The sequence below is a fragment of the Ovis canadensis genome, chromosome X, assembly GCF_042477335.2.
Source record: "Ovis canadensis isolate MfBH-ARS-UI-01 breed Bighorn chromosome X, ARS-UI_OviCan_v2, whole genome shotgun sequence".
Lineage (NCBI taxonomy): Eukaryota > Metazoa > Chordata > Mammalia > Artiodactyla > Bovidae > Ovis > Ovis canadensis.
The window spans coordinates 37,718,428-37,737,244 of NC_091727.1; the positions used below are offsets into that span (position 1 = coordinate 37,718,428).

General features: G+C 41.1%; 1 pseudogene; it reads right to left on the minus strand.

The window, feature by feature from the left end:
* Positions 1 to 11,595: 11,595 nt before the first annotated feature.
* LOC138930691 (ferritin heavy chain pseudogene) lies at positions 11,596 to 12,326 on the minus strand (annotated as a pseudogene).
* Positions 12,327 to 18,817: the final 6,491 nt, after the last annotated feature.

Below are 18,817 nucleotides of genomic sequence, written 5' to 3' on the forward strand. Positions count from 1 at the left end.
TGTCCATCTACCTCGCAGAATCCCTCTCGCTAGCATGCATCTTGGCTGAGTGATGCGTGCACCACTAGAAAGGACTCTGAGTCAGAATGATTGACCAAAGACAACCCGGAAACTAACTCCATCAACACAAAACCTGAGACTGCGAGCCATGTGGCAGAGCAGTTCTCCTGGGTTCCCTTACCCTGCTGCTCTCTGCCCACGTGCCCTCTTCCGATAAAGTCGCTTGCTTTGTCAGCACGTGTCTCCTCGGACAATTCTTTTCTGAGTGTTAGACAGGAGCCCACTCTTTGGGCCCTGGAGGGGGCCCCCCTTCCTACAACAGGATCATGAAGGTAAACAACCAATGCACTTAAAGCACCCTGTCCCTGCACAAGCATTCCGTTTTTCACTTTCAGTTTAGTGTTCAGTAAATATCATGAGATATTTAACACTTTTGTATAAACAGGCTTTGTGTTAGAGTATTTTCTCCAACCGTAGGCTACGTGGGTGTTCTGATTGCATTTAAGGAAGCCTACACTAAGCTATGATGCTCATTTTGATAGTCAGGTATTTAGCATACATTTTTTATTTAGAGTATTTTCAATTCATGAAGGATTTATTGGGATGGAACCCCATGACAAATTGAGGAAGATCTGTGCATAAAATATATTTCCCTGTTTCATTTGAATATAGTACACAGTCATGAATTTAGCCACTGTCCCTAAAAAAACTGCAGATGAAAGGCAGGAGGGAGAAGAGATATAGTTTCCTCTGTGTGGAAGGGCAGAGTATGTCAGTTATTCAGTGACTTTCTCCTTTGGGGAATACATGGCATGGAGAACTCAGGTAGGCTCAGGACCCTCACTGTTGCCAAGATAAAGATGTTATTTCAGACATAGGAAGGCAAATGTTTTCCCCTTGGAGGTAGCTGTGTCCTGATGTTTCCCTTCTGTACCGGTCTGCAATTTTCTTAACCTCATTCACTGTCTTTGGCGTGCAAGTTTGGGGAGATGAAATGGCACAAGTCCTTATGCCCAGTATAGGTAGAAGAGGCTCAGGACAGGACAGGGTGACACGTGTGCTGCTCCCAGAGTAGCTCTTCCATCTCACAGCTGACCCACAATCACCCATGGTGCTGCAGTTTCTTTTATTCTCATCTAGAATGTTTCTCAATGTGATGGAGTTTTCTATTATAAACTCTGACAAAGATGAAAGGCCATTCAATAAGGAAAGATATTCTTTTCAGCAAATGCTGTTGGAACAATCACCATATTAATACATCTTCAAAAAATAGAAAATGGAAAACCTTACCTCATTCCTTTTAGTACAGAAAAATTAACTGAGCATATATAAAGCAAATAAAAATGAAACTATGAAAGTTCCCAAGAAAATGTAGGAGACAATCTCTGAGACTTTGGGTGAGAGAAGTTCTGTGGCCTGTTAGGAATGGATCAACACAGCAGAAAGTGAGTGAGCAGGTAAAGCTTCACCTGTATTGACACTAAAGTTATTAGTTGATGCATCAGTAACAGTCTCCGATTCACCTTTTAAGTTTTAAAACAGGGATCTAGGAATCTCTCCAGGGCCCCAGGCACCACCCACATGCAGCTCAGGATCTCCAGAGAGGGAGGGAGAAGGTAATCCATGGGAGCCTGGAAAACACAAAATCCATCTTCCCCTCATAAACAAACTAGGTAAGAGGGTAGGGTGGGCCATCTTAGCCCCTAGTGTATTTGGGTACCTGTGCCTGGTAAAATGATATATATAAAAATCCTAGTGCATGCGCACGTGTGCTCAGTTGCTTCAGGTGTGTAGGACTCTTTGCGACCCAGTGGACTAATTTGTGACCAGTGACTATGATGGAACCAACCTCTAACAAATCCCCACACAGCACCCAAGTGAGCATGAACTGCATGACTCCTTACCCCCAGGAGGGATCAGGGGGTCAGGTCTCTCCTCATCACAGTTTCTGAAAGTGGTCCTTATGGATCCTTAAGGATCTGCAGTGGCAGAATTTAGATGAAATTTCCATCTCGAGAGGAGGAAAATGCCACATGTGGTTGGAATTTTCTACATCTCCGATGACAAGTGCAAGTCATTTCCAGGCAAGTTTTAGTGTCAGTGCATTAATTTGAAAGGTGGACCAGAAAATTATCTGTCAGAAACTTGGTCGTACTACAACTCATACTTAGAATCTGTCTAAAATTAACACCAGATCATTCTAGGCTTCAGTGACACATACTGCTCTAGGACTTTTGTTACCACTGCACCTAACAGTTCTATGCCTGCTGTCACTCCAGATTAAGTGTTGCACATTTGTTCTAGTCTTACTTGAGGGCAAATCTGAATGAGAAATGGAAGATGTGTTTTAAATTGAGGTAACATGTATGAATGATTTAAGAAACTTGAATAATGAGAACACAGATAGTAAGAGATTCATAGGAGCCTTAATTTTTTTTGTCTACCTTCTCCATGTTTAAAGCATGTTCTAATAATGTGCTGTGGACCTGTTCTAAAGCATTTATTAACAGACCCTACAGGGATGTACCTGGTGAGCCAGTGGATAAGGCTCTGCACTCCCAGTATAGGGGGCCCAGGTTCAACCCCTGGTCAAGGAACTAGATTCCACATGCTGCAACTGAAGATATTGAATGTTGCAACTAAGACCCGCACAGCCAAATCAATAAATTTTAAAAAAAGGAAAAGAAAAAGGGCACTGCAAAGATCATTCACATGTCTCTTGAATGGGATAAATACACTTTTGAAATAAATTATTGTAGAAGAGGCCTTAACTGTTAGTAGCATATTTATCAACCTTTCTTTACATATAAGTGGCAAAAAAGTTATTTCATATTGAAAAGACTCAACTGAAACATTTGTATTTTTCCAGACGAGACTGAAACACATTTTCTTCTTTTAACATTCTCCTTACAAGTATTACTATAGGTGAGAAGAACATGTTTGAATTTTATGAGACACCCAGCTGTTTTAATACAATTGAGCTCTGTGAGAATGTAAATCAGGAAGAAAAAAACTTAAAAATGAATTGTGCAGGATAATATTAAAGCACCCTCTACAATCTTTGACCAGGAAAGTGTCACTAAATACTTATTCCCGCATTTGAATAGTGTATTTATGCTGTCTTCTGGCAGTGGTCCCTTCAGGTAGGAATATTCAATGTAACATGCTGTACGTTGTTGTTCAGTCACTAAATTGCATCTGACTCTGCAACCCCGTGGCCTGTAGCCCTCCAGGCTCCTCGGTCCATGGGATTTTCCAGGCAGGAATACTGGAGTGGGTTGCCATACCTTTCTCCAGGGGATCTTCTCGATCCAGTGATCAAACCTGTGTCACCTGCTTGGCAGGCGGATTCTTTACCACTGAGTTACCAGGGAACCCCAGTAGGCTGTACTAGCCTCAGATTATTTCGTATTTCCACACAGACTCACTCTCTGTCGCTTTCTAGGCTGAAAGCTGTGCTGCTGTACATATGGAATGAGTCCAAAATTGAGCTAAAATGAAAAACAGATAATTTATGTGTTAAACATATAGAGTGAGAGCAAGAGAATAAGTAATATGCATTTGCACCCTGAGTAATTCTAGACTGATTAGAGGAAGGGGAGGTCAGGCAGGAGTGTTCAGGTGACTCTGAGGTACTGATAATTTGTTATTGCTCCCTCGTGTCCCATTCTTGTGACCCCATGGATTGCAGCATGCCAGGCTTCCCTGTCCTTCATCATCTCTTGGAGTCTGCTCAAACTCATGTCCATTGACTCAGTGATGCCATCCAACCATCTCATCCTCTGTTGTCCCCTTCTCCTCCTGCCCTCAGTCTTTCCTGGCATCAGGGTCTTTTCAAATGAGTCAGCTCTTCACATCAGATGGCCAAAGTGGTGGAGTTTCAGCTTCAACATCAGTCCTTCCAATGAACCCCCAGGACTGATCTTTAGGATGGACTGGTTGGATCTCCTTGCAGTCCAAGGGACTCTCAAGAGTCTTCTCCAGCACCATAGTTCAAAAGCATCAATTCTTCGGTGCTTAGCCTTCTTTATGGTATACATGACTATTGGAAAAACCATTTTTGATTTTACAGACCTCTATTGGCAAAGTAATGTCTTTGCTTTTTAATACACTGTCTAGGTTTGTCATAGCTTTTCTTCCAAGGAGGAAGCGTCTTTTAATTTCATGGTTGCAGTCACCATCTGCAGTGATTTTGGAGCCCCCCAAAATAAAAATAAAGTCTCTCACTGTTTCCATTGTTTCCCCATCTACTTGCCATGAAGTGATGGGACTGGATGCCATGATCTTCACTTTTTGAATGTTGAGGATTTAGCCAGCTGTTTCACTCTCTTCTTTCATACTCATCAAGAGGCTGTTTAGTTCCTCTTTGCTTTCTGACATAAGGGTGGTGTCATCTGCATATCTGAGGGTATATTCTGTTCTAAATTAGGTGCCAAACATGCAAACCCTCATTGAATTATCATTGTTTATACTGATATATGCCTTTCATAAGTGTGCTGTTTTTCACATTAAAAAATGTGATTGTGAAACTATTTTAGGGTTAGCAATTTGCTCAGATGTGAACTCTATCTGACATGGACTTGCTTCTCTAGAGTGGAGGACATCATTTCCAATATTGAAGTTGATTTGGGCCTATCACTGTATAAGGGCCTACCTCCACAAAATAAGTTTTGACATATAAGATTTCTTTTTAATATGTTGTTGTATTTGATCTGCTAATATTTGTTGGGGATTTTTGCCTGTATGTTCATGAGAGATGTTAGTCTGTTGTTTTCTTGTAATGTCCTTGTTTGATTTTGGCATTAGGATACTGCTGCCCTCATAACATGAGTTAGGAAGTATTCCCTCAGCTTCTGTCTTCTCGAATAGAATGTAGAAACATTGATACAATCTGTTCCTAAAAACCTGGTAGAACTCATCCCATTTAGAATTCTGGCAGAATTCTGAACTCATTTAGACCTGGGGCATTCTGTCTTGAAAGGTGATTAACTATTGGTCCTTTTTTCCTTAGTATATATTGGCCTATTCAGATTATCTGTTTGATCATTTTTAATTAGAAAATAAACTCAGGATACTAAGGAGTCACCCTGGGTATAGCCTCCATCTAGATTTCTTTTGAATTATTTGTAAATGTTAACATTGCTCTTCTCACTTTTAGTTTGATGATGTTTCCTCTCACCTTTATGGAATCACAACAAAGTACACAACTCAGTTTTCATATGAGCTACTCTCTCTTATACTGTTTGTATTGCTTTAACTGGAAATTAAATTGTCCAGCTATCTGAACTTGTCAAGTAGTGTTAGGAATATCGTAAAGAACACGGGTTATTCTTGGTGTACATCATCTCCCCATGAGAGAAGACCTGCAACAGAGCAGCCCAACAGCCCTGAATCTTGAGTGTGCCCTTCAGATCACCTGACTCCATGTACAGAGACAGTAAAGTGCACCTGTTAATTAGGTGAACTGGTTGAGTAGACCTCGGTTTGTTAAATGAGCTCATGACACATTAGATACCATAGGAACTGTTTCATTGCAAAAGAAATCTGCTTAGAAAGCATGGGTGGCCTGATATTTATGATCTCTCCATCTCCCAAGACTTCCCTCATCTTCTCGTACAATAGTGAGTATAACTGGACATAGGGAAGGGCTGTCCTCAATAAGGGCATCCCTTCAGGTTCCTTGAGATCAGTTGAGTAAAAGGGAGAGGAAACTACATTCATAGTGCATTTCAAGACCTCTGCATGTATTACATAACACAGAGCTCTGTCTATACCATACACGTCTTAAGTACTTATTTTAATCCTTGCAAATTAAAAAGCTCCTTCTGTAAAGCAAGATTATTTTTACCACACCACAGATGGTCCAGACAAATGATATTTTTCCAGTAATTATAATAAAATACAATTTAAAAAATCCTGCAAGCCGGATGTCTTCAGTCAACCCTGGTGAATATAGTAGTCTTATACATGTTTTTATTATTATTATTGAGATCATGCTCTACAAAATGTGAGCCTGGTGTGTGTGTGTTTTTTTATAAAAATTGTGACATCTTAAAGGTTAAGTCTCAAGGTGGAGAGAAAAGAATTCCTAATGGCAGAGGAAGAAAAATATTAAAGGAAGTATGTGTCTGTTTTCGGAAAATGTGAGTCACTGCTTTCTTACTCCCAAAACAGTTTGTAATTGGCTTATGTAGGTGACTGTATGAGAGAAACAAACAAAAAGTGAAAGGAAAGCAATCTTTAAATAAGAAAAAGTAATCATGTCTACTTTATATCAAAATTCCTTTTTTTTTTTAACTCTTCCTCCCTCTCTATTTTATAGAGGGGCTTAGAAATAAACATTGAATAAATGAAATTAGAAAAGACCACAAACTTAAAATATAAATGACTGCAGAATTGGGAAGCATGGAATAGTTTAAAGTATTTTATAAATTATTTTAAAGGAAACCTTTTATCCACCTATTTTGTCTTACAATATTTTATACTGAACTCAGAAAATTGAGCAGTGAAAACTCAACTTGGTTTTTCTCTATGTGCATTGTGCTTCTCTTTCTTAAAATGGAGCCTATCCTTAACAAAAAAAAAAAATTAAATGGATATTCCAGTACAGCCACGAGTATTAGTGCTACACATCAGGTCAGTTTACGGCAGTCAATTTGGCTCCCTCGGAAGCACACACAACATCTTAAATCTATGACCGAATGAGTTTTCCAAGACTGAAAAAAGTAATAGTGAATTGGGAATAAACTCAAAGTGTTTAAAAATTATTTCAGTAGATAGTGAAAAGAAGGATATATTGAGGGAATATACATATTTGAATGTGTTCATGATTTACTTCATCCTTTTGCTTTATTAAAATTCCTGACATTTTGTCAAATAATGTTAATGAATTATAAGAAATTCCAGTTTCTGCCTTTTTAACTCAAGGCTAATGGTAAAAACAAACAAAGACAGACTCTGGTGTCCATCACCCTCATTTGATGCCAGCTATGAACAGTTGCTTCCTATTGGGTTATCCCCCTTGTCTTTCAGTCTTAACCATCATCCCTAATAATCAGTGATGCTTATTTTTCTTTTGTTTTTTTTTTTTTTTACAAGACCTATCAACTGTTCATATAAATCGAGCCAGTATAACTTTAGAAAAATACTGGAGTATAGTTAATTTACAATGTTGTGTTCAAGTGTATTGTATAAGTTTTATAAAGCAAGATTTGCTTTTATTTTAATCCTCTCTTGTTGTTCAGTCAGCGAGTCATGTCCCACTCTTTGCAACCTCATGAACTGCAGCACTCCAGGCTTCCCTGTCTTTTACTATCTCCCAGATTCTCTCTGCCTTGTGCAGTTATCTGGATTCCATTCAGAATAGCTCCATAAATGGATTGCAGAGGTGGAATCTGCCCTCATTTTTGGCATTCACTGAGGCAGCTTATATGCAGGCAGAACTGCAGATCATCTATTCCAACTTCACCAGCTTACTCTATGTAACTCCATGAATGAGATTTTCCCACACTCCTCACATCACCATTCTGGAAGTCCAGCCTCCCTCAGAATCTTAAGAGTGGGTATTTGAGGTGCCCTTGAAAAGACATGATTATTTTCATCCATCAGTTAACCCATCACACATATATGAGAGTCAGGGAAAATAAGAGTTCTGAGAAATAGGAGCATAATAATAATACGTGGTTGAGAGCCACAAAGTCTAGAATACACTGATGCTACCTGAAACAAACAAAGCTGACTCACCATTGCCAACTGAACCAAGTCAGTGGCAAAGAGAGCCTGCTGTTAAGTTGACATGAACACCTTTCTCCTGGTCACCAGGTGATGTGATAAAGAGTAGGGAACACAGCGGTGAATTTTTACTCTCTTAGAAACTGTTTTGGTATGGCTACTTTTAGAAGTTAAGCCTGGAGAGACCTGAGGAGATTCTGTAGGTCAGTGCTTCTCAAACTTCACCTTGTACCTAAATCACTTAGGGATTCCATTCAAGTACAGATTCTGATTCACTTGGTCTGGGGTCTGGCTAGGAATCTGCATTTCTAGCAAACTCCCAAATGAAGCCAGTATTGTTGGTGTCAGGGAGCTCACTTTGAGTAGCAAGAATTTAGAGCCCTCAGCACGGAATCCACTGGATGAGCAGATGGAGAGATGAGGAAGGGATGGGACTGTGAGAAGAGAGGACAGGTATGGATCCTGTTGAGACAAGCAAGATGTGGAAGACTTTCCTCCTTATCATGTAGAATCCCTTCCTCTTGACTTGTCAAGTTGTTGAGATTGTTGTTCAGTTGCTAAGGCATGTCCAACTCTGCAACCCTGTGGCCTGCAGCAGGCCAGGCTTCCCTGTCCTTCACTATCTCCCGGAGTTTGCTCAAACTCATATCCATTGAGTCAGTAACACCATCCAACCATCTCATCCTCTGTTGCCCCCTTTTCTTCTTGCCCTCAGTCTTTCCCAGCATCAGGGTCTTTTCCAGTGAGTCAGCTCTTCACATCAGGTAGCCAAAATATTGGAGCTTTAGCATCAGTCCTTCCAGTGAATATTTGGGACTGATTTTCTTTAGGATTGACTGGTTTGATCTCTTTGCTGTCCAAGGGACTATCAAGAATCTTCTCCTGTACCACAGTTCGAAAGCATCAATTCTTCAGCACTCAGCCTTGTTTTTGGTTCAACTCTCACATCCATACATGACTACTGGAAAGACCATAACTTTGACTATACAGACCTGTACAACAGAGCAGCCACACAGCGCTGCCTCACATAAGCTGCTTCCTGTACACAGATAGTGGGGAGCACTTGTTAATTAGGTGAACTGGTTCAGTAGGCCTAGGTTGGTTAAATGAGCTCATAATACATTAGGTACCATATAAACTACTTCAGTATCAAAGAAATCTAACCAGAAAGCATAGGTGGCCTGACCTTTGTGATCTCTCACTTAATCACCCAGGACTCTGTTTCCTTATCCAATAGTTGGTTTATCCAGTCCTTTTAGTCCAGCACTCTCAAGAAAATGTTGGCTTCCTTATGTTTATTTTAAATTCTGTTATCTCACCTTGTTACTCAACCACCCTGGGGTTCACGCCCCCAAAACACAAAGAAATCAATCTACTGGCACTGGTTGTATAAGGGAAAGTACAGCCTTTGTTGCAGGCCAGGCAAGGAGAACCAGCAGCTCATGCTAAGAAGACCCCGAGTCTCCAGCTGATTTCACCAGAAGGTTTTTAACAACAGTGTGAGGCAAAGGGTCTCAGGGTGCATGATCACCTTGTGTTCAATTCTCTGAACAGGGTGATGTTTTCAGTAATCTCAGTCATACACCTTCTGGTTTCAGCAGGTCTGGGTTATACTTTTTTGTGGCCAGCATGTAGTTAACTCTTTCTACATGGTGGGGTTTTGGTAACTGCAATGCCACTAAAGGATATATCTCAGAATATTATATAAAGCCCTTGAGAAAAAACTGAAGGTGTTTTAATGGCTAAACCATTATTTGTTCTTGGCTGTTTTCATTTGTTTCTGTATATTCTCGTTTCTCTGATTAAATTTGCTGTAAGCTTTTTTAAAACCAGAGGTGGGAGGGGCACACCAGGCTCTAGCCCAGAAATGCCCCTCAGAGCAGTGCTTGATTTCCACATGAGCTTCAATTTCAGTTTTCTGGCTGCCTGCAAGGCATTTCCACCTGCACATCTAATAGGCGTCTGAGACTTCCATGACATGCCTTCCCACATCCTTTTCATCTCCCCACTAATGTCCCCAGATTAATTAATAGCAACACTTTCAATCCAGGTAATCAAGTGAAAAAACTAGAATGGAGATTATTTCCCACCATTTCCCATTTTTCTCCTCTATCCCTTAAGCAAATCATGTCTCCTTGTCCAAAATCCATTTGGAACATGTGAAGGTCTCTTCATTTCCTCAGCGACCACTCTATTTCCAGCCACCACTGTCGCCCTGCTGCTATGTCTCCTAACTTGTCTCCCAGCCTCAACTCACCCTCACCCACCTACTTTCTTTAAAAGCCAAAATCACTGGCTTAACATTCTGGGAGTCTATTTTATTTTTTATTCAGAAACAAAAATTTGACCTTAGCCTTGACCACGTATTTTTCAGCCCTTCTCCTGAGGTAGTTTGAGTTTTCTTGTATAATTACTTTAATGGAAGAAAGGGTACAATGGAAGGGGAAAAAATATGTGTGTGTGTGTGTGTGTGTGTGTGTGTGAGAGAGAGAGAGAGAGAGAGAGAGAGAGAGAGAGAGAGAGAGAGAGAGAGAGAGAGTTGGACCATAAAAATTGCTGAGTGCCAAAGAATTGATGCTTTCGAACTGTGGTGCTGGAGAAGACTCTTGACAGTCCCTTGGACTGCAAGATGATCAAACCAGTCAATCCTAAAGGCAATCAACACTGAATATTCAATGGAAGGACTGAAGCTGAAGCTCCAATACTTTGGCCACTTGATTCAGAGAGCCAACTCATTAGAAATGACTCTGATGCTTGGAAAGATTGAAGAGAGGAGGAGAAGGGGATGACAGAGGAAGAGATTGTTAGCATCACCAACTCAGTGGACATGAAGTTGAGCAAACTCTGGGAGATAGTGAAGGACAGGGAAGCCTGGCGTGCTGCAGTCTGTGGAGTTACAAAGTTGGACATAACTTACAGACTGAACAACAACATATATGATGGATGTTTTTGAAGGGCAATATGCATGACTAGCATGGTGAGCTAGGATGTCACTCCAGTGTGTATAGGAAAGTCAGCCTATGGCTTAGTTACCAGTATCATTGTTGTCCAATGATATGACGGACCCTGCCATAGCTGTTTAGGACCCAGGGTGCTACTCAGAAGCAACAAACTTTAACATTTGCATAATCTATTGAGCTATAAATTTTCAGGTAAGGTTGAAGACTCCCTTATTTTACTCCCTGTCCAATCTCATTCTTCACTTCTCCCTAAAATACAACCAGTATTTTGAATGCTGTACTGCTGCTGCTGCTGCTGCTAAGTCACTTCAGTCGTGTCCGACTCTGTGCGACCCCATAAATGGCAGCCCACCAGGCTCCCCCGTCCCTGGGATACTCCAGGCAAGAACACTGGAGTGGGTTGCCATTTCCTTCTCCAATGCATGAAAGTGAAAAGTCAAAGTGAAGTTGCTTAGTCGTGTCCAACTCTTAGTGACCCCATGGACTGCAGCCTATTAGGCTCCTCCATCCATGGGATTTTCCAGGCAAGAGTACTGGAGTGGGGTGCCATTGCCTAGTTTATATATTTATGTATATCATTTTACCATGTACCCACATAGACTAGGGCCTCAGACGGCCCACCCCACCCTCTCCACCTACTTTGTTCATGGGGGTCCTGTGTTTTCCAGGATCTCAGGAACCCCTTCTCCATCCCTCTGCAGAGATCCTGAGCTGTATATGGACCAGACCTGGGTAGCTGAGAAAGACTCCTGGATACCTGTTTTAAAGTTCAAAAGATGAGAGAGTTGCACACAAGAATCAAACAGAGACCTTTATTGAGGAACCAAATAACTTTATGTGAAGAACTGGTAAAACTGCAAGGAAAAAACTTAGGTGAACTTCTTCTGCAAGGGCAACACTGTGGTCTGCATGGCAGGCAGGGTGTCCTTGGGCAGTCACCCAGAACTCATGGGAAAGTCCAGTACAGGCTCAGTCCTTGTCACAGGCGCCCAGGGTGAGCTTGTCAAAGATGTACTCTGCCAGGCAGCCTTCTGGCGTCCCCATCTTGTACACGTTGGTGAGGTGGTCCCCCAGTTCCTTGATGAACTCGAGCTGCTGGTCCAAGTGGCACGTCTCCAGGAAGTGGCACAGGTGGGCATCGCTGCTCTCGGTGGCCAGGTGGTGCAGGTCGAGCAGGCTCTGGCTGACGCTCTTCTCCAGGTGCAGGGCGTCCTGCGTGGCTTGGAGGCCCCTCTCCCACTCTTGGGTCTCGGACATCCTGATGTCCAGGAAGGAGATGCGGCCCCCACGCTGGTTCTGCAGGAACATCAGGCTCTCGGCCGTCTCGCTGTGCTCCTGGGAGCGGAGCAGGAAGAAGCTTGAGAAGTGCTGCAGGGCCATGTCCTGGTGGTGGTGCAGGGAGCAGGCCCTGGCCTGGCACTTGAAGGAGGTGTGGAGCTCTGGGGTGGTGCAGCTGTTGACCATGGCCTCGCACTCGGGCGGTAGTGGTAGCGCACCTGCGAGGCCGCTGCGGGCAACATGGCAGGCGGCAGCAAGACCATCCGGAAGGCGTCTCAGATGAGGGAGGTGAGGCAGGGGCAGCAGCAGGTGCAGAGGTGCTGGCTGCCTTCTCAGAGCCTTCTCACGGTGACCCATGATGGCAGCCAGAGGCGGGATCTGGGCCCCCGGGCAGGTGGCTGGGTACGGGCTCTGGGATGGACAGGAAATGGTGACAGTTAGTGCAGGATGAGCGCCTGGGCTTTGGGTCCCTTAAGGAAGAGGTCACCAGGTAGGCGGGGCGGGTGGGCAGGGCAAGAGCGCTGAGTCCAAGTTCCATCAAAGCCTGGGTGAGGCAGGAATGCTTTGACCTGAGCACCTGATGCCTAAATTTTTGCATTACTAATACTTTGAAAGAACTTTTTCTTATTCTCTAATTCAGCATCCTCCAACATTTTTGACACTAGGGACTGGTTTCCTGGAGGACAATTTTTCCATTAGACGGGTAGTATGTTTCAGGGTTATTCTCCTAAGGAGAGTGCAACCTCTATCCTTCAGGTGCACAGTTCACAGTAGGGTCTGTTCTCCTATAAGAATCTAATGCCACTGCTGATGTGACAGGAGGTAGCACCCACGTGATAATATGAACAGTCGGGAGCGAGTGTCAATACAGGTGGGGCTTTATGTGCCCACCACTCACTTGCTGCTGTGTGGAGCCATTCCCAACAGGGTGTTGGGGAGACCTGCTCTGATTGTTTCCTTCTATAGTATGTTTCCTTATTTGAAGGTTTAATGGTATTCTCTTCAGTTTTATATATCTGTGAGTTTTCCTCCAGAAATAGTTTGTTTTATTCATCATGATCTTCTCTTTTACTTGCATACCTTTCTTCATGTAAACTTAGGAATAAAGGGCTCATTTGATTTGCCTGGTTAATTAGCATGGATCAGCTCTAGAGCTGGGATGCCTATTTCATGTACAGTCTCATTTGTATTGGAGGGCAGAGTATGTCAGTTATTCAGTGACCTTCTCCTTTGGGGAATACATGGCATGGAGAATTCATGTAGGCTAAGGACACTCACTGTCGCCCTTTGTTACCTAGGTGGCTATGGAGTCTCCACGGTATGAAATAGCATCTGGGCTGCTGTCTGTAGTGAGGGGTGAAAGGTAACTATGGAATTTGATACTAATAGATCCAACACCGGGAGAGTTGGCTTGCTCCTTCCCCTGACTGCTTTTAGCCAAGCAGGCTAACTGAGGAAAAAATTTCCAAAAAGCTTTTGGTTTTTGAATTGCCTCCAGGATGCAGGAGAAAGGGCCCCCATATTTCCAAAGGTAAGCTTAGTGGGCCTGGAATGTTAAATGTTTACATTATTCTCTTTTCCAAATGCCAGGAAAATGGTTACATTCAATTCTTAGGAATGAAGCAAAACTTTAGAAAAATCACAGAGGGGAGAAAGGCTGGAGGGGACACTCCAGCCATTTCTTTGACTTAGCTCTTAATGGCAATTGCACTGCCCTTCTATGTCGTATTCCAGACTATATCTCTAAGATCTGTAATGTTAATGTTGATTGATTGATCTATTTATTCATCTGTCCATCCATCCAACTATCTATGCATCTATCTGTATGAAGTCTTAGTTGCAGCACGTGGGATCTTAGATTTTTGTTGTGCCATGGAGGATCTCTAGTGACATGCAAAGTCTTATTGGTTGCAGCATGTGGGATCTAGTTCCCTAAGGAAGAGTCAAACCATGGCCGCCTACATTTGGAACTTGGAGCCTTAACCAGTGAACCACCAGGGAAATTCTAGGATCTGTAATGTTAAACCCATACCTTTTGAATTTCTTGTTAGGGGTTTGAGTGAATAATTTCTGCTGAAGAAAAAGAATCATAAAAAATGAGTTTGTACTTTGTGGCTAATTGCTTCTGGGTGTATGATGACATGGATATAAAATATTATATCCTTCTAATTATATAAATATTACAAGGAAAACCTGGGGATAGGGGAAGTGTTTGTGGAACATGCTTTCCTTGCTCTTTGCCATTGCTGGGCTGATTGGAAGTTAAAACTCTTTGAATATTGAAAACTGTAAATGCTCATAGGCTTCCCTAGGGGCTTAGTGGTTAAAAAAAAAAAAAAAAAAAAAACCTTCCTGCCAATGCAGGAGATACAGGAAATGAGCAGGTTTGATCCCTGGGTTGGGAATATCCCCTGGAGGAGGAAATGGCCACCTGCTCCAGTATTCTTACCTGGGAAATCCTGTGGCTAGAGGAGCCTGGTGGGTTCAGTCCATGGGGTCACAAAGAGTTGGACATAACTTAATGACTAAACAACAATACATCTTGATAAGTGATGATTTTTGCCTATTAGGATCTCTGGAAAAAGGGAGGCAACATAAAAGAGAAGCAGTCTCCAACTGGAGATACAATTTTAGAGTTTTTAAATGCAGTTTTTAATTTTTAAAATTAATTTTATTGAAATATAGTTGACTTACAATGTTTTGTTAGTTCCAGGTGATGAGCAAAATTATTTATTTATATGCATACACATATCCACTCTTTTTTAGATTATGTTCTCATAAAGGTTATCACAGAGTTTTGAGTAGAGTTCCCTGTACTATACAGTAGAGCCTTGTTGGTTATCTATCTTATGCAGTATATAGCGTGTGTATGTTCATCCCAATCTCCTGACTTATCCCTCTCCCCTACATTTCCCTTTTGGTAGCCATAAGTTTGTTTTTATATATGTAAGTCTCTTTCTGTTTTGAGAATAAGTTAATTTGTACATTTTTTAAGAAAAAAATAAGATTCTACATATGAATGATAACATATGACATTTATCTAGGTTCATCTTTGTTGCTGAAAATGGCATTATTTTGTTCTTTTTTTCTGACTGAGTAATATTTCATTGTGGGCTTCTCTGTTGGCTCAGCCTTAAAGAATCAGCCTGCCAATGCAGGAGACATGGGTTTAATCCCTGGGTGAAGAAGATCCCCTGAACAAGGAAATGGCATCCTACTCCAGGATTCATGCCTGGGAAATCCCATGGACAGAGGGGCTTGGCAGGCTACAGTCCATGGGGTCACAAAGAGTCTTACATTAGTTAGTGACTAAACAACAACAGTATTTCAATGTATAAATGTACCACATCTTCTCTATCCATTCTTCTGTTGATGGATATATGGTTGCTTCCATGTCCAGCTGCAATGAACAATGAGGTGCATGTGTCCTTTCTGATTATGGCTTTCTCCAATGCATGCTCAGGAGTGGGACTGCTGGATCATATGGTAGTTCCTACCTTAAGTTTTGAAGGAACTTCCATACTGTTCTCCATAGTGGCTATACCATTTACATTCCCACCAACAGTGTAGGGGGTTTCTCTTCTCTCTATATCCTCTCTAGCATTTATTGTGTGTATACTTTTTGTTGATGGCCATTCTGATCAGTATGAGGTCAAAATGATCAAAACTACCTCCTTGTAGTTTTGATTTGCGTTTATCTGATATTTAGTGATGTTGAGCACCTGAGCACCTTTTCATGTGCTTTGTGATTTTTGGCCATCTATATATCTTCTTTGAAGAAATGTCAATTTAGATCTTCTGCTCATTGTTTGTTTGCTTTTTTGACATATAGCTGCATGAGCTGATTGTATATTTTGAAGATTAGTCTCTTGTTGCTCACTTCATTTGAAAATATTTTCCCCTATTCTGTGTGCTGCCTTTAAAAATTTTTTTTGATGATTTCCTTTGCCCTGTAGAAGCTTATAAGTTTAATTAGGTCCTCTTTGTTTATTTTGGTTTTTATTATTCTAGAAAGTGGATCAAAAAAGATATTACTGTGAGTTATGTCATAGAGTGTTCTGCCTATGTTTTCCTGGAAGAGTTACATAGTGTCCAGTCTTACATTTAGGTCTTTGATCCATTTCAAGTTTATTTTTGTGTATGATGTTAGAGAATGTTTTAATGTAATTCTTTTATATGTAGCTGTTCAGTTTTCCTTGGAACCCCATATTGAAGATACTGTCTTTTCTACATTGTATATTCTTGCCTCCTTTATGGTAAATAAATTGACCATAGCGTGTGAGTTTAAATGAAGTTTTCAGTTGTTAGTGAGCTCTTATGAAATCAGATGTCTGACCCTTAAAAGTTGATAATTTTTCCCACCTGGCATGTCGATTTTTTAGTGGGTCAGTTTCAACTGTAAGACTGATAAGGCAAGTGAACTTAGGAAAACTCTGCCATTGTAGTGTAAAAATAGCCAGGTGTAACAGCACCCCAATGACAGGCTGTCATCAAATGAGCATGGCTGTGTTCCAATACAATTGTATTTAGGGCTGTTGAAATTTGCATTTTAGACAAATTTTTACATGTCATCCAGTACTGTTCTTTTAACATTTTCCAGTCATTTAAGAATACAAAATTCATTTTCAGCTTGTGGGCTGTACATAAATAGATGGTGGGTCAGATTCAGGTTGTAAGCCATTGTTTGCTAACCTCTGTTTCCGATAACATGCATACTTTGAAAACTGTAGAAATGAATTACTACAACCAAATAAAAATTTACAATTGAAACTGGTGAATGTAGTAAGGAAGCACAGATGGGACATCATCATGCAGCTTATTATACTGCACACAATTCCAAATCCTTATCTGACTCTCAGTTGATATATAGCTGTGTCAATACCAGTTGCCGCTGGAGAATTTGTTCTCAAATTGAAAAATTATTCCACAAGATTTAAGGCCTACCAAGTCACGAAAAATAGAGTCTAATTCAGTGGCCATTTCTGTAGAATGAGACACAGTTCTAGATAAATATTGAGATTGCTGTAATAAATTTGTTTGCAAGAAGAAAGGAAGACATATGTAATTGTGTTAAATCATTTCATGATAATTGCTTGACATTTGTAATTTATTGAGTTTATAGTTTTGAATTGTATATGTATAGTTTCATTTGTGAATTTTATAGAGAATGACCTTGCATTTTTTAATATTTGTTATGACTTGAGAAATAAGTACTATGGTGACAAACAAATAACTCAAAATGGATCAACAGGCCTAGTGGTAAAGTACAAAATTGGAGGTATTCTTACCTCTCCAGACTGGAAAAGGTGCTAAAATTAGGAGATTCACTGTTACGAAAGCACATGGAGGGAAAGCCAAGGCTGTCCCTGTGCAACAGAGAGAAGATGAAACAAAGGAATGTCACAAGGTTTTCAAATCCTATACAGGAAACAGGCTAATACAACTACTCAGATACAAACATATGCTACCCTTTAAGAAAAATGAAGAATAGCTTTAAGAGAAGAATCTTGGGCTTAGAGCATGGAGCCTTCAGCACGGAAGGGGAAATCTTGACCCACAAAAAATTCCTCCTAGGCCTGGCAGCCTAATGAAATATCCATACTGGGCTTTGAAATTGCTTGGAATCAATGACCTCTTTGTTCTTGTGTGTGTGTGTGTGTGTGTGTGTGTGTGTGTGTGTTTTCCCATTTTGAAATAGGAATGGCTAAAGCTCTTAGACTTGATTTGTTCCAGCATTGTTTTTGAAAAGACATAACTTGTTTTCTGGGCTTCCCTGGTGGCTTAATGGTAAAGAATCCACCTGCCAATATAGGAGGCACAGGTTTGATCCTTGGTCTGGGAAGATCCCCTGGAGAAGGAAATGGCAACCCACTCCAGCATTCTTGCAGGGAAATCCCATGGACAGAGGAGCCTGGTAGGCTACACAGTCCATGGGGTCACGAAAGAGTCAAGCACAGCTAGACGACAACAACTTGTTTTCTAGTTTTACAGGTATAGAGATGGACAAGTATGTTGTCCTAAGATGGGTCATATGCAGAGTCTCACTCTCTGATTTAGATAATGCTGATAATTAGATTTTGGACTTCTAAACTCATTAATTATATTTATATGAAATTTTGGACTTGGTTTACACTGTAAAGGATTAAGATTCAATAGGATGTTGGGATGGATGAACGTATTTTGCATGTGGGGTAGATGTGAATCTTTGGGGCCAGAGGGAAGAAAAACTATGGTAAGCTGAAAAATACGCTACCAAAAATATTTACATGTGAATTTCTTAAACCCATGAATGTAACCTTATATGGTGAAACTCAGACTGTCTTTATATGTGGTTACTTTTAAGATCTTGAGATGGGAATATTATGCTGGATTATCTAGGTGGGCTCTAAATGCAGTCAGACACAACCACTTATGAGGGAGATAGAGGTTTCACACTCAGAGAGGAAAATGTAATGGGCAGATAGAACAAAGATTTGAAGATGATGGCCTTAAAGACTGGAGGGCTGTATGCAGAAACCAAGGAAAGCTAGCAGCAAACAGAAAGTGGAAGGAGAAAGGAAGATTCTCCCCTGGATCCTCCGGAGGATATATATCATATCTGACACCTTGATTTAGGCCGAATGAACATATTTTGGTGCTTCTGGCCTCTGGACCTCTAAGAGAATAAGTATGTGGTTTCTGTTTATGGTGGGAGTGGTGGGGGGGTGGTCATCAGTTCAAGGCAATTTGTTACCACAGCCCTGGGAGATTATTTAAAGTGGAAGCAATCCAAATGCCCATCAAATGATGAATGGATATAGAAAGTGTGATATTACCATCTAACAGAATATTATTCATTAATAAAAAGA